The sequence below is a fragment of the Drosophila bipectinata genome, chromosome XR, assembly GCF_030179905.1.
Source record: "Drosophila bipectinata strain 14024-0381.07 chromosome XR, DbipHiC1v2, whole genome shotgun sequence".
Taxonomy (NCBI): domain Eukaryota; kingdom Metazoa; phylum Arthropoda; class Insecta; order Diptera; family Drosophilidae; genus Drosophila; species Drosophila bipectinata.
The window spans coordinates 19636441-19651699 of record NC_091735.1 but is presented as its reverse complement, the minus strand read 5'-3'; the positions used below and the strand labels follow the sequence as shown (position 1 = coordinate 19651699).

Genomic DNA, 15259 nt, shown 5'->3' with positions numbered 1-15259 from the left:
TAATTTTAAATACACAACTCACCTTTCGGCAATAACTCATTTCACCAGAAATCCCCTCAAAAATAGCAACTCCACTTAAACGGAGAAAAGTGTAGAGTGAAAAAAAAAAGAAAAAAACACAAACCGAACCAAACCAAAAAATGTGACCTAATAAATTAAGTTTGCCCAAAAATGCTCTTGGCATTAGCCCACTCTTAACCCCATAAAAACTCGAAAATAAATAGTGGAGAGTCTGATGGCGGCCTGTGGCGGTCAACCAAAGAGAAAAACAAAAAAAAAAAAAAATGCGACGAGACGTGTTACACTTTTTAGACTTCCCTCCTCCGTGGCTGCCAGGCAATTTGACGGTCAATGTCCAAAATGTCTGTTTTCGGGGTTTTTACTGTATTACCTTTGTTTTTTTTTTATTATTTTTATTATTATGCCTTGTAATTAAAACCGAAAAAGGTTTTTTTTTCGTTCAGGCTGTGGCTGTAAAAAGCACTTAACTAACTGTACATGGACATATATGCCATGAGTCTCTGGGCCCGATCATAATAATGCACAAGCCACAATGATGATATAATGCCGTTTATTACCTCAAGAGTAAAAATATAAAACTAGCAGACAATATTTTTTTTAAACATCAGAGGGTTAATGGCCACCTTTGTCCTCTTTTAAATTTTTTTTATTATTATTTTTATTATTTCTTTAGCCAATGTCAATGGCAGAAAATGTTACCAACACCGAGTCTGACATTTTCAAAAAAATAGTTACGAGTTCGAGTAAGAAAATCAATAAAAAGTAAAGTCTTAAAAATAAATAAATATTTTAGAGCTTAGAGGGGGCTTTTTTTGACATTTTAAAATGTCAGACAACAAAGCACTCTCTCAGAATTATGAAAAACTAATGGAAAATGGAAACTAATTAATTCCCCAAACTCTGGTAATTAGTTCAGAATTTTTTGTTCGCCCGCCGAAGTTAAAAAAAAAAATAAATAAAGAGCCACCCCCAACTGCGTGTTTTATAGATAATTTTTTTGTTTTTTTTTTTTTAATACATTTTTGGAACCCGTGGAGTTCCATTTAATTAGCCAAGCGATAAGGTCAAAGATCGAAGACCTGGCCTACAAGGTCTCACAGGATCTCTATATTGAAATATTTATTTAAATATTATGGCTTTATTTTTTTTTTATTTTTCAGCTAAAAACACATGTAATTACCCTCCAAAAAGATAGAGATACAAAAAAAAAAAACAAGACGGATTTCGTTCAGATACCAGTCTCTATAATTGCCCCATTGTAATTGCATTGTCAAAGTTGTTTTTTTTTTTTTTTTTTTGCAAGTAGAGTAAGGGAAGGGTATCAACTCAAGGCGATATATATATATAGAGAGAGAATATATATACATACAGAGATAAACAGATTCGGCTGCAGATTAAGTTGAATGGCTGGAAATGTGTTAAATTTTGATGGGAAATCGTAAAAAATAACAAACTGATTATAAAACCTGAGAGAGGTTTCTCTGTTTAGCTACTGATTTTTTTTTTTGTATTTTTTGTGGAGGCGAGGGCCTTGGCCAGTCCCTCAATTTTATTTTTTTTTTTATATATATACACAAAATAAAACATCATATAACGACCTATATCAACTTATCAGCAGTTGAACCGATAGCCAGGCGACTAATTGAAGGTTACAACAATAGAGGTGTATGATTATAAGTATATTTATACAACAAGGTACAAAAATTAAGGCTTTTTAAAAAAAAATAATATTTTATTAAAATTTATTAAACTATAAAAAAATAAATGAGGGTTTGGTGAATATAAATATAATTATTTGAGGCTTTTTTTAAGGCTTTCTAGAGTTTAAGACTTTTTAGAGTTTAAGGCTTTCTAGAGTTTAAGGCTTTAAGTTACTATAAAATCACAATAAATAATAAGTATGTATATGTATCCATATTTTTAGATATTTAATATATTTGGAATAAAAAACAAGAGCAAGTTAAGAATTTTCTAAACTTAAACAAGTCCATTAACCACCAATCAGTTAAAGAATTGCCTAATGTTTTAATTACACTAATTAATAATTAAAAGCCAACAGCCATCAAATACCAGTCATTAAAAGCTACATTATTTAATTGAAATTCTGTCTGTAGATTTTCTATAGAATTTATTACAAATACATTTTTTTTGTTTCTTAATTTCCCATCATCTTGTTATTGTTTTTGTGTATATTTTTTTTTTATGATGGGTAACCGCCCCCCTAAAAAACAGAAAACAGAAAATCAACTTTGATTGATTGTGGCTGTGCTTCTTCTTGACGCTGTGTTAAACAGCGTTTTAATACTTTTACCGTTTCTTTGCTCATTACACGCATGTTCATGTTCTGGCTTTAATTTTTATTCCTCTTCTTGGCTTTTAAATCTTGATTATTAAGTTTTTTTTTTTTTTTATTAACTGACCATGATATAATTGTGGGAAGGGGGTGAGAGAGCTCTTCAGCTTTAAGGTTTCTTTGTTTCAGAGCTTTTTTGTGGCATTTTTCGATTTTAATTCTACAAAGATTCTACAAAGAAGCTCTACTACACACATACATACCTACATAGGTGGTTGAGAACAATCAATTTAATTGTTATCACAAAAAAATGTAAGAAACGAAAAAAAAAAAAAAAACAAAAGGAAACGCAGCCAAAAAAGCTTTGTTTGTCGTGATATCACTAAATTTTACCTTTATTTTTTTTTCCATAGTTCTTATCGATAAGAAGCGGAAAAGAAACAATCGATACGAGACTGGCTGATAAAGGTTTCTTTTTTTGTTTTTGTTTTTTTTTTTTTTAATTCAATAAATAGTTGATTCTTGGAACAATAAAGGTGTTTTCATAGAAACATGAATGATTTTCAATTCTTTTTTATTAAAAATTCCACGAATTTCAAGAGAAACTACTATTTATTTGTATAATTAGATTAGAGCTACATAGAACCAACTCTGATAAGCAAAACACATTCCAGGCCATCATCACAGCCTTCAGGGGCTAGAATTTCAAACAAAACTCAATTATATATCAGCCAGAGTTCAAGTTCAACACCAGCCTTTGGGGAATCCGAGAATATAATTCCTTTTTTCCACCCAAAAACTGACTGAATGTCAAATGCAATTACAAAACTCAAATTAGAGTTAATGACATTTTGTTGCCACCAGTGGTGGGTTGCTTGTTTTTCTGGATTTTATTATCTAATGTTTTATTTACAGTGTTCACCTGTCATAACGATTCATATCAGTAGAAAAAAAAAAGTTATATATGATATGATTTCAACCTGAAATCGATAAACGAAAAAAGAAGAAAACTTGAAATGAAATCCAAAAAGACACACGCGGGGCATCCAATTACGTGCAATTACATTCATACATTTCTTTTTCATTTCTCCATTAAATGAAAAACAAAAAAAAATATATATATATATATATACATGAGTCTACCTATATAAACAAAAAGCAAAATTATAGATAAATACAAAGCTATAAATATATATATGTATATTGACTCCATTTTTATTTCTTTGTCGATAAAACACAAAAAAAAATAAATGAACGATACCCATACACTATGCCGATGTGTGTCTGTAAAGCTGACACACGAGAGTCAGGCAAAAGTACAATGCAAACAAAACGCCGATATCAGCGATAAATCATTCATATAGTCTATATATATGTACTAGAATCAGGCGATCAGATTGCCGATGGTGATCGGGGCATACAAAGAGATAGAACATAGAGAATATAAGGGGAAGGTAGTATATAAAAGCTATGTAAGGCATTAACTATCAATATTTATCGATAAACTTCATAAAATCGGTAGAATTGAGATATCAGATTGCCTATTGAGGTTTAGAGCACACAAAATACCATAGTTACTATCAGAAAACAAATGAAATACACGTTTTAAAGCATTTTTTAAACATAAATAATCGATATTTATCGATAAACTTTAGAAAAACTCTAAAACAATGCGTTACGATTGCTGATGGTGATCGGGAAACAGAAAAATAGACAGTTACTATCAGAAAATAAGAGAAATACGACTTTTAACATAAACTATCGATAAATTTAATAAGTAAGCTAGAAGGTAACCTAGATGAGATTTTTGATTAATCTTGGGAAAACCTGCTAAGATAGAGGCTTATAGAAAATCGAAAAAAATCAAAATATAAAAACTATTTAAGACAGAAACAATTAGTATTTATTTTGATTATCGACTAGAAAACGATATTTTCGATAGTTCTCACAAATACAAGGCTATACCTTAAAGCCCTATTGAGAAATTCTTTCATAATAAAAGTATAAAAAAGGGAAGCTTTCTTTTAAAAATTCTATCAATACTCATCGATGAGACAAGACTGTCATTTATTTTCTTATTTTATGAAATACTTCCAAACCACTAGTTTCTATAAAAAAAAAAAAAAGATACATGTTTCAATTTGCCCAAATAGAGCCAGTTATATCGATAAATGTTTATAAATACCATGTTTGGTATTGAGAAAGGATGTATTGTACTATTTAGGGGCATTCGTAACTCATTTGAAACACCGACCTTACCCAAAAAAAATCAAAAATCCAATTGAAACACCGCCAAGCAACCAAACAAACAGACAACCAGGCAACCCAACAACCCAATCATATCAAAGGTTATCTCTCCGACTTGTTCACACCTCGACACAAATCTGATCCGATTCCAAATCCAAATCGGAATCGGGAATCGGAATCCATCACACAACATGCTGCGGAAACATGAGAAAGTCGTGGCAGAGAATATGAAAAATATTGTGGCAGACATCATCATCATCATCATCGTGGCACATCAAAGAGACGATTGCTGATTGCCGATTACCGATCACGGTCGTGTATTATGCACACCTTTATATTATGTATATGTACATATATGTGATTGATCTGGGGGGACTCTTTATCAAGGGGTTACAGCCCCTTTGGGGCAATGTCAGCCCCTGTGAACCCCTCTGCCAAGCCATTCAACTTGTTGCCAAGTGTCGCCTTTGCTGCCGCCGATTCGAAATCGGAATACTCACAAAAAAAAAAAAAATATATATATATATACATATATAAGACACACGAAATATAAAAAAATAAAATAAACAAAAAGCAATACACTAAAGGCAATGTACCCAGACCACTCATACATGCCACCTAACAATTTCATGTGTCTTGGCTCGGATGGGCTTTTGGCGTCACTCACAATTTTAATTTTCGTACTCTGGGAAATGTTTGAAAAAAATTAAAGGTATATAGAGGTGTTTTTTTAGGATAAATATAATTATTAAAAAAAAGATAATAATTTTAAACATTTTTTTAAGAGAAGAATTCTGAGAAAAGTATAGAGGAAAATACAGTTCTTGGTAGATTAAAAAAAAAAGTATTAGAAGAAAATTAAATAAAAAAATATAAATAAATTAAGATAAATATTTTAGAACAAATCGTAAATAAAGTAAGCTTCTTTAGGTAAAAATTATACCCCTAGCTCTTAATATCTTCATATTATTTTTCCACTAATAGAAACTACTTTCCCTTATATGGGGTATCATTAAGACCCAAAACTTTGTCTATTTTGTGTAGCTTACAATTTCTTGTTGTATTTTGTTGCTACGTTTATTTTCGAATTGTTTATTTAATGTTCTTGCAGCGTCGCCGCCGTCGGTTGGTTGGTTGGTTGGTCGTTCGATCGTTTGTTTGTTTGTTTATTTGTGTTATGTGTTTTATGTCTTTTTTTTTTGTGTTCCCCACGACCTCCTGCCCCTTTGTTCATTTCGATCTTCTTTTCCTTCCGCCTTTGAAAAGGCGTGGAATAAAAAGATTTCACAGAAACATGTCTATGAAATTATTAAAAGAAGAATATTATATTAAAAAATAAGACTAATAATATTCTTTTAATTTATTTAATTTTTATTTTCAGTTCTAAAACTGTTGCGATAAAAAAGAGAGACATTCGCAGCTACCTTGACCTCATTCGACGACCTTTTAATTTTCTTTTTTTTTTTGGGGTTAGGGAAGATTTTTGGGGGCAAGAAAAAAAATGAAAATAATGCTTGCGTGCTAAGCTTCTTCCGAATGTTCCTGGCAAAGGTGTATATATATAGAATTTATACATAAATATACAAGGTGTGTGTTTGGCTATTTTTTTCTTTCTTTTCATTTCTGGGCTGTTTAGTTGGCTTGTATTATATCATCATTAAATGGTTTACCGCCAAAAAGCGAGCCAGAGCCAAAATAGAGCAGAATGAGAACATCGAGAGCTGGAAGCAACAATAATAGCCACAGAAGATATATAAACAAACACCATCCTTGCAAAAATGAAAAGTTCAAGAACTCTTCTACTTGTCAATTGCTGAAAAAAAAAACACAAAACACACAAAAAACTATTAAACAAGCCTAAAAAATGAGGCCTCGCTAATAAGTGATACAGACGGAGAAAAAACAACAAAAGAATTAGTTCAAGGAGATGGAGAATTGAATGAATAATTAATTATTGAGAGTCTAGGGTTTGGAAAACATAACAATTTTGAACCAAGAGAGATTACTTCATGAAATATATTTTTCTTAAGTTTAAAATATTTATTATTAAGAGTAAGCGAAAAGAAGTAAATAGATTAAATAGAAAAGAAATGAAGGAAATACAGGTAAGATCTTAAAATTAAAGAATTATAACAACATTAATAATATATTTAATATATATATAATAGATATAAATAATAATATATTTAACATATGTATAATAGATATAAATAATAATATTATAATTAGGTATTTAATATTGTGCCTCTTCTAAATATCTTATATCTGTAGATACTACTTTTTTTTGTAAGTGCTTTTTTAGGAATCTGCTTGGTAGAGAAGAGCAATGGAATGTTCATTACAGAAAGTGCCAAGCAATTTTGAGTAGGAGAGCAGCATAAGTAGAATAGCCAGTGAATTTTTTTTATTTTAATTTTTTTTTTTTATGAGGGGAAGAGCTTACAAAACCCCGGCAGAATGAACTTGAATATAATTTTAGGAAAATGTGGTCGCAAGAGTAGGGTTTTTCTCAGTTTATTTTATTTTTATATTTTTTATTTGTTGTTTATTTATTTTTTTTAGCCTCATAACCTTTGTGGCAATGTTGCATATTAAAGACACTCTCTTGCTCTCAAATTCTGAAATTAATCACCAAGAGACACTAGTATATTTATATAATTTATTTCGTTTCTCAATCATTATCTGAAATTCTTTGAATATGATTAATGATCATTGTGCTCGTGTAGAGGATCTCTCGCTTTTTCTGGCCATTTGACAAATGTAATTTAAGCGAATAAATTCATGTAAACATTGTCGTCTGAATGAGCGAGTAAGTGTATTATTCAATGACGTAAACACTCGAATAATAAAACATTTGTAGAGATTTGTCACGGGATTGTGTCATTGGAAGTGTACTATTTAAAATTGAGGAAAAATGAATAAAAATCTAGAAATCATTAAACAAAGATCATGATGATAATTACACCCGCCTTGGATATTTTTCTTCCAATTTCCATTCTTATATATAGCAGCATGTCTAGTACACACTAGAGAGCCCAGCCAAAGAGTACAGATATATGTACATATATTCAATGATATATAGACAAGTATGCGAGTGTGTGTTTAAAAAATACACACAAACATGGCCAAGAAAGAATAAACAAAACCAACAGTTTTAAAGTAAACAAAAAAAATATACAAGACAGCAATAAGAGAGAAAATGCTGATATAAAAACTAAACACAAGACAAGACTACTCGGGGGAGGGACTCTGGAAAAAAAAAATAGCGGAAAAATTGGAACTGCAACCGACCGACTACGACCTGCCCCACAATTCTGGCCTGGCATGCATTTAATTTGCAATTATTGAGGCCTTTGACCAATTTATTAGAGAACTCGCCAGAAGAGCCACAGGGCAGAACCCAAAGGGGAGCAAGAAAATAACTATTAAACCGCGGAGAGGCAGACTTGTGACTTATTTTGTTTAATATGGAGACTCTTTATGGGTTACTAGTTCTATTAGTTTTCATCTTGGTGGGGGATTAAATATTCCTAGGCATACTTGCCAGTTGGGCTCTAATTGAAATGGCTTAGTTGGTTCGAGTTTCTCGGTAATAGGTTATTGGCTTTCCCTTTAAGTGGCTTTAATTTAAAATAGTTCATTTTTTGGTGATATTCTCTTATTCTTTTCTTTAATTTCTTTTTTAAAATAAGAGCTTTTTAAACCAAAGATTAAAATACATACGTATGTATAATATAAATTATTCTAAAAGTATTTTCTATATGTTAGACCTAGACCTTTTTTTTACTGGCAAAAATACCATTTTTATCTAATTATATATTTTTCAAGACCATATTTTTGGTCAAAATTCTCTAGTAATATAACCCTATTTTTTTCGGAATATTTACCAGAGTATAAGTGGCCAAGACAACACCAAAAAAAAAACCAACATAACAAAAACGTGAGTGGAGAAAACATTCAAGATGGTTGTTGTTGCTTATTGTCTTGCTTGTTGTTAGTGTTGTTAGTGTTGTTCTTGTTGTTATTGTTGCTCATTGACATGGATTCTTCGAGTTCAATTGGAAGTGAACTGTAAATGTCGAATTATCGCAAACGCAAGATCTTTGCACCGACTTCACTTAGTGGAAGAATATTTCATAAATTTTTTTTTTTATGATTATGATTGTATTTTTTTTTTTTGTTATTTTATTTCACTTTTTGTTTGTCACTTTTCGTTGATTGGGCCTTAGTTTTTTTCTCTGACTTTTTTTTATAATTGAAAATGATATTTTTTTTTTTGGCTTTGTTACGTGACTATTTGCATGTTGCAACTTGCAATAAATGATGCATTCATTATCTCCCTCCCCCACTGACTATAAGGCAATCCCTCTCTATCTCTTTCGCTCCCTCTCATTTGGATAATAATGAAATTTTCAAATTTTGAATTATGAATTATGGAAAAAAATTCAACACACTAACACAGAAACAGTGAAAACTAAATTACTTCCCTCCCCAGTTATTATTATTTTTTTGTTTTTGTATTTTTGTGGTAAATTGCAAAGTCATTTTTTTCGGTTGGAAACTCAATTAGAGGGTTTTTTTTTGCCTTCCACTGCACTTGCAAGTTTTCAGTTTTGTTTTTCAATTTTTCTTTTTTTTTGTGAGAAGTTTTTGGCCCTGAAAGTTAACGGCAGGGTGGGAGGTGGTTTCCAGGAGAGGTTGGTGGCGAAGGGGCCGTCTAAACTTGAGATTAAAGATTTCCACTTAATGGCTTAAATCATGACTTGCGGATCTTGAACAATAATCAACCATGGTTGAGGTTTCAGCCTCTGATTAAGGTTTCTACTCAAAAAATCAGTATAGTTTTTAAGGGAAATCGGATGCCATAAGTTATATATATTTTATTGTTTTTAAAACTACTGTAATTAACTATTGTTTTTAAAGGGTATTTAATAAAAAATTTATAAAATATCACTTTGGAGCTTAAGTACTATCAATGAGAAGCGAGGAGAAGAGCGGTTATATTTAATATTAATGAATTAAATTTATTGTTTAATGTTTAAAAAATTAATTTTTATAAATTTATAAAAAAAATGTTATATATTTTTCAGTATTAAGTGTTTTCGAAAAAAAATTTCAGTATAAAGTATTTTTTGAATAATTTTTTGTATGAAGTATTTTTTAAAATCTTTTTCAGTATTAAGTATTTTCTATATATTTTTCAGTATCTAGTATTTTTTATACATTTTCTAGTATTAAGTATTTTTCTTAAGCCGCTTAAGTGCACCCTATGAGAAGCGAGGAGGAGGGCTATATAATTTAAATTTATTTAATATTTTAAATAGATTTCAAATTATTTATTATTTTATTTTTCTCATCTTTTTATTTTCTTTCCTAAGTAGACCTTTTGAGAAGCGAGGAGGAAGGCGCTGTAATTCATTTATTTATTTCTTCATTTTTATTCTATAAATACCAATATTAATATTAAAATTTATAAAATAAAAGCCAGCAATAAATCTTATATCGTCAGTTTTCATACCACTTTCAGAGACATTATAACCATCTCAGATGGCTTATTGGAACCATCTTATTATCGGAGATCGTTTACAAAATCGCCCCGAACTAATCCCAAATACTCATCATATCACTTTCGAGTCCAGAAAGTAATCCCTTAACTGGCTGCCGCCATTCATCTTCTGGTCGATTTGACAACTTGATGGATGGTCCTTGTCTTCTGGCTTCCTTCCAAATCTCCAAGGATTATTTCGACCGATTCTAGGGTTGGCCCTGGGCCCAGGGTTGAATTCCTGGCTAATCACACTGATTGGATTTGGTTTCTATCCCATTATCCTAGTCGTTGCACATTATTGGATTTAATTTTTTTAAGAAAATTAAGTCTTTTTAAATTTTTGGCCTTTTTTTCTTGTAGGCGGTGGGTGGTGGGAGGTTGTCTCAAGTGTTTACTGTACGGTATGAACAATAAAACACCAACATTAACTCCTACACGTGTAAAGGTATGCACTCGGAGCCGAGTCGTGGGTGTGTGTGTATATTTAATTTCATAATGAAGGCTCCAAGTGCATACTCGTGTTAATAATAGCAACGGGTCTCTCCTACCCGCTCGGGTGGCACACCCCTTGGGCAGTTGGGAAATGCCACCCCCGGAGGCCGAAGGCACAGATTGCATCCACTTTAAAATCCATTTATGAATGAAAAACAACAAAGGGTGGCTGTGGCGGCGGGCGCACCAAGTTCGAAATCGACCAAGTCTATATTTTTTTTTTTTTTCGGGGGTGGGTTTTCCCTGACGGGGGGAGTGTTATGGGGTGGTGCTCATTTTACGCATGCAAGGGACATTATAAGGGGGGGGAGGGGAGTCCCCCGAGCAAGAAACCTTTCATAATGAGTATTCAAAATGCAATTCACAGAGGGCGGCAGGACTTTCGGTTGGGGGCGTTTTTGGGGGGCGGGAAGGATACAGGAAGAGGGTTGCATATGTGTGTGTGCCGCACAGGGGTTGTTGCAAGCATATGCATAAATCTAAGGATTTGCGTAGGAAAGGGCATACTTTAACACAAAAACAGATCAGGAATGTGCCCGAGAAGTACCGGGTATGGTGACTCTTATACTTTCATTTTTTATAACTATAATTACTCTTATAATACTTGGATTCAGAATATGTCTGTTAAGTACCGGGTATGTATATTTTCTTTCCAAACTAAGTACAGTTATATATGATAGCCTACAGGTATAACGTTTTACTCTTATAATTGCACTTATTACTTTAATTACTCTTCTACTAGTATCAGTATGCAGATTAGTTGGTAATTTTTCGGCTAACAGGTATAAATTTTACTCTTATACTTTCTTTTCCTAAAACTTTTATTACTCTTATAATATTTGGATTCAGGATATGTCTGTCTTTTGTTAGTTTAACAGTTATATATTATAGGCCACAGGTAAAGTTTTACTCTTATACTTGCCCTAATTACTCTTATACTTTGTAGATCAAAAATATGTCGGAGAAGTACCGGGTATGGATAGTACTTGCTAGTTTTACTTTTCCATTTAAGTACAGTTATATCCCAAGTAACGGGTATTAATATTACTCTTATACTTGCTTTTGTTATAATTCAAATTAGTCTTATATTTAATAATAAGTTCACTAAGTACAGTTTCAGTTTAAAAAGAAAAAAAATAAAGTAAAAGCCATGGGTCATTAAGAATTTAATTTTAAATTGCAACTTGCAACTTTGCAACTTTGCATTTTGCATCTTCCATCTTGCCACTGCCACAACAAGTCTTGTTCTTCTACTCACACTCTCCCTTTCTTTCTAGCTGGCACGCTCTTTCACTTGCACTAGAAATAGATGCAAGGCCCAGTCTCTTAAGCCCCAAATTAAGGGCCAAGATTTTATTTTAATTTCAATGATTTTTTGTTGTAATTTTTAAGCCGGCTTTCACTATCTTGGCTTGTTAGGTCGGTCTGATAATTTTTTTTTGTTTTTGAAATTTTTTTTTTATTACACTCCATGTGAGGAGGAGGGAGGGGTCTACCCCAAATGTGGAAAAGAGATGGAGACAGTTCAAGGACCAGGCCACAAAACAGGCCGCAAGGCAAAGCGCATCGCAAACCGGCTTCAGTTTCAGCTTTAAAATCAAGTCATAAGTACACAGAAAAAAATTAAAAAATTTAAAAATTAAAAAAAAAAAATTTAGAAAATGTATATTTCTAAAAGTATCTTTAAGATACTTAAGAGAAAAGTATCTTAAGATTTCTTTAAACATCTTTAAGATTTTGATTTATTTTTGAAGTAATGTATACATTTTTTTTAAGTGTACAGTCAGTAACCGATGACGAGGACAAAAGCTCTTACACACTCACACACAACCACACACACACACACCTATAGTGCAATATATTGCATCCAAATGAAGAAGAAGAAGCAGCAGCAGCAGCTCCAACTTCAAGGCTCCTTGACTCGTCATTGTTGTTGTTGTTTTTTCTTTTTTTTTTTGTTTTTATTTTTATTATTATTTTTTTTTTTTTGTTATCTGTCGCATCCTCCATCCTCCGCAGAAGTCGTTACATTGAAAGAAAAAGTGAGAGAAAGGTATGGGAACTGAACAGAAGAGAAAGAGAGCAGAAGCAGCGGAAGGGGAGCCCTGCATAAGAAACGGAAATTGCACACATAAAGCGCCAAGTCAAGAGAGTCTGTCTCCCTGCTCGCTCTCTCTCTCTCTCTCTATCTTGGGTGATTCTTGCAAGCCAAGTTTAGTTCTACACTGAAAGAAATTTTACAACTAAAAATAAAAGATTTAATTTTTGTTTTCAAGTCATAAATTTTAAAAACTAATAAAACAAACAATTGTTCAATTTAAAAATTATTTAATTTTTCTCTTACTTATTTTACATTTTAATTTCTCTCAGTGCCTGACGGGATTTCCCTTGCTTTATTGCAATAGATGCGAATGCAATTGGCAAGAGCTTTTATCTATTGATTCATTTAAACGCAATTTCCTGTGCACTTCAAGGAACGACCAGCCAACCAGCCAGCCAGAAAGCCAGGCCAATACAAATCAGAAGAAAAAAAAAAGGTGAAGCGGAAAAGCGAAAGGGGGAATGGGAATGCCAAGGTACAAGGCACAAAAAGGGGGAGAGGGGTTGGAGCAACAACACAAGGCAAGGTGGGGCAAGGTACAGGGTGGTGGTAGTGCCACCAACCAACCATCTTGCAACAGCAACATCAACAGCAGGAAGGTACCAGGCACCAGCATCGCATCAGCAAAAAGGAAATCAAGTTATCTGCGAGATGCAATCCTCAAAGAATGAATGCAGAATCTACTTAACTGGAATGGAATTGGGATTATTGAATGGTGGGAGGGGAGAGGGGAGAGGGGGGAAGTGAGAAATTCTATGTATTCTCGTATTCGTATTCCTATTCGGATGCAATGTCTCAATTGAAATGGAATTGAGTCTCGAGCAGGGGGGGTTTCTTTTTATCAGGAAATGATACTATTTTTTAAGTAAAAAGGCAGGAATTATACAAAACTTACTTTTTATAGAGATAACTTTTAAAAAGAATTAATACCATTTTCAATAAAAATTGTATACCAGAAAAGACTTAATTTTTAAGCAAACTTTCCAGAGAAAAATAGTAATTAAAAAATATTAAATTTTAAAAAACATAATCAATTTTATTTAAAAAACAACCTTGCGAAAAAAAAGGACAAGCGGTCATACTGACATTACAGTAAAGACCTTTTAAATGGAGTTTATTTTTTACTTTGCAGATATAAAGTGTACTTTATTTAAAAGATTATTATCCAACAGATGTTTAAATAAATCAAAAATAATAAATTGAAATTATAATAGAGTGTTTTCCGCAAAAAAAATAAAAACAAATAATTTAGTAATCCCTGAATATGATGCACTTTCCAACGCATAAATATTCATAGTCACACTTCTTTGTTATCCTACCGACATCCTTTCCCTTTATTTTTTTTCTTCTTGTAGTTGCTCTGTGGAATTTCCTTTTCATTTTTTTCTTTTTTCTGTTAATGTTGTTGTCTTGAGCTTTGGCAGTGAATGCATTACACTCCCAATCCCCCTCTTTTTTTTTTTTGGGAAAAATTCCAACTTATAATAATAATTATATAATTATTATAATTATTTAGAAATTATAATAGAGTGTTTTCCGCAAAAAAAATAAAAACAAATAATTTAGTAATCCCTGAATATGATGCACTTTCCAACGCATAAATATTCATAGTCACACTTCTTTGTTATCCTACCGACATCCTTTCCCTTTATTTTTTTTCTTCTTGTAGTTGCTCTGTGGAATTTCCTTTTCATTTTTTTCTTTTTTCTGTTAATGTTGTTGTCTTGAGCTTTGGCAGTGAATGCATTACACTCCCAATCCCCCTCTTTTTTTTTTTTGGGAAAAATTCCAACTTATAATAATAATTATATAATTATTATAATTATTTAGAAATTATAATAGAGTGTTTTCCGCAAAAAAAAAAAAAAAAAACAAATAATTTAGTAATCCCTGAATATGATGCACTTTCCAACGCATAAATATTCATAGTCACACTTCTTTGTTATCCTACCGACATCCTTTCCCTTTATTTTTTTTCTTCTTGTAGTTGCTCTGTGGAATTTCCTTTTTATTTTTTTCTTTTTTCCTTTTTCTGTTAATGTTGTTGTCTTGAGCTTTGGCAGTGAATGCATTACACTCCCACTCCCCCTCTTTTTTTTTTTTTTGGGAAAAATTCCAACCCCTCCGGGACTTTCCCGGTTTTCTCTGCTCTTGACAATGTGCTCCCCTCCCCGCCTCGATCGATATTTTAATGCCCTGCAGCTGTGCTTAAGCTTGGTGTTTCGTTTATTGTTGTTGTTGTCGCTACTGTCGCTTGTTGGCACCGTTGCAAGTTAACAGTTAACAGAGCTAGCGGTTGTTTGTTGTTACACTTGGGCGAAAAAAATTGAGGGTTTTCAAGGAGGGCTTTTTTTTTTAAAGAAAAAAAAAAAAAAAAAAAACTATAGCTTTGAAAATAATTCTTAATTTATCAAATCTTAGGAGGAGGAGGAGGAATTTTTGGGAGACAATATTGTACAAAAAAAATATACATATGTATACATATATGTATGTATATTTATACTCTTTTATAATTATATAATATATATAAAAGCTTGAATATATAAACTAAAGAATT

General features: G+C 32.0%; 1 protein-coding gene across 5 annotated transcripts in view; it reads right to left on the bottom strand.

The window, feature by feature from the left end:
• Positions 1-15259, bottom strand: part of RhoGAP19D (Rho GTPase activating protein at 19D) — a 56560-nt gene that overhangs the window by 27011 nt on the left and 14290 nt on the right. The window lies entirely within an intron of this gene.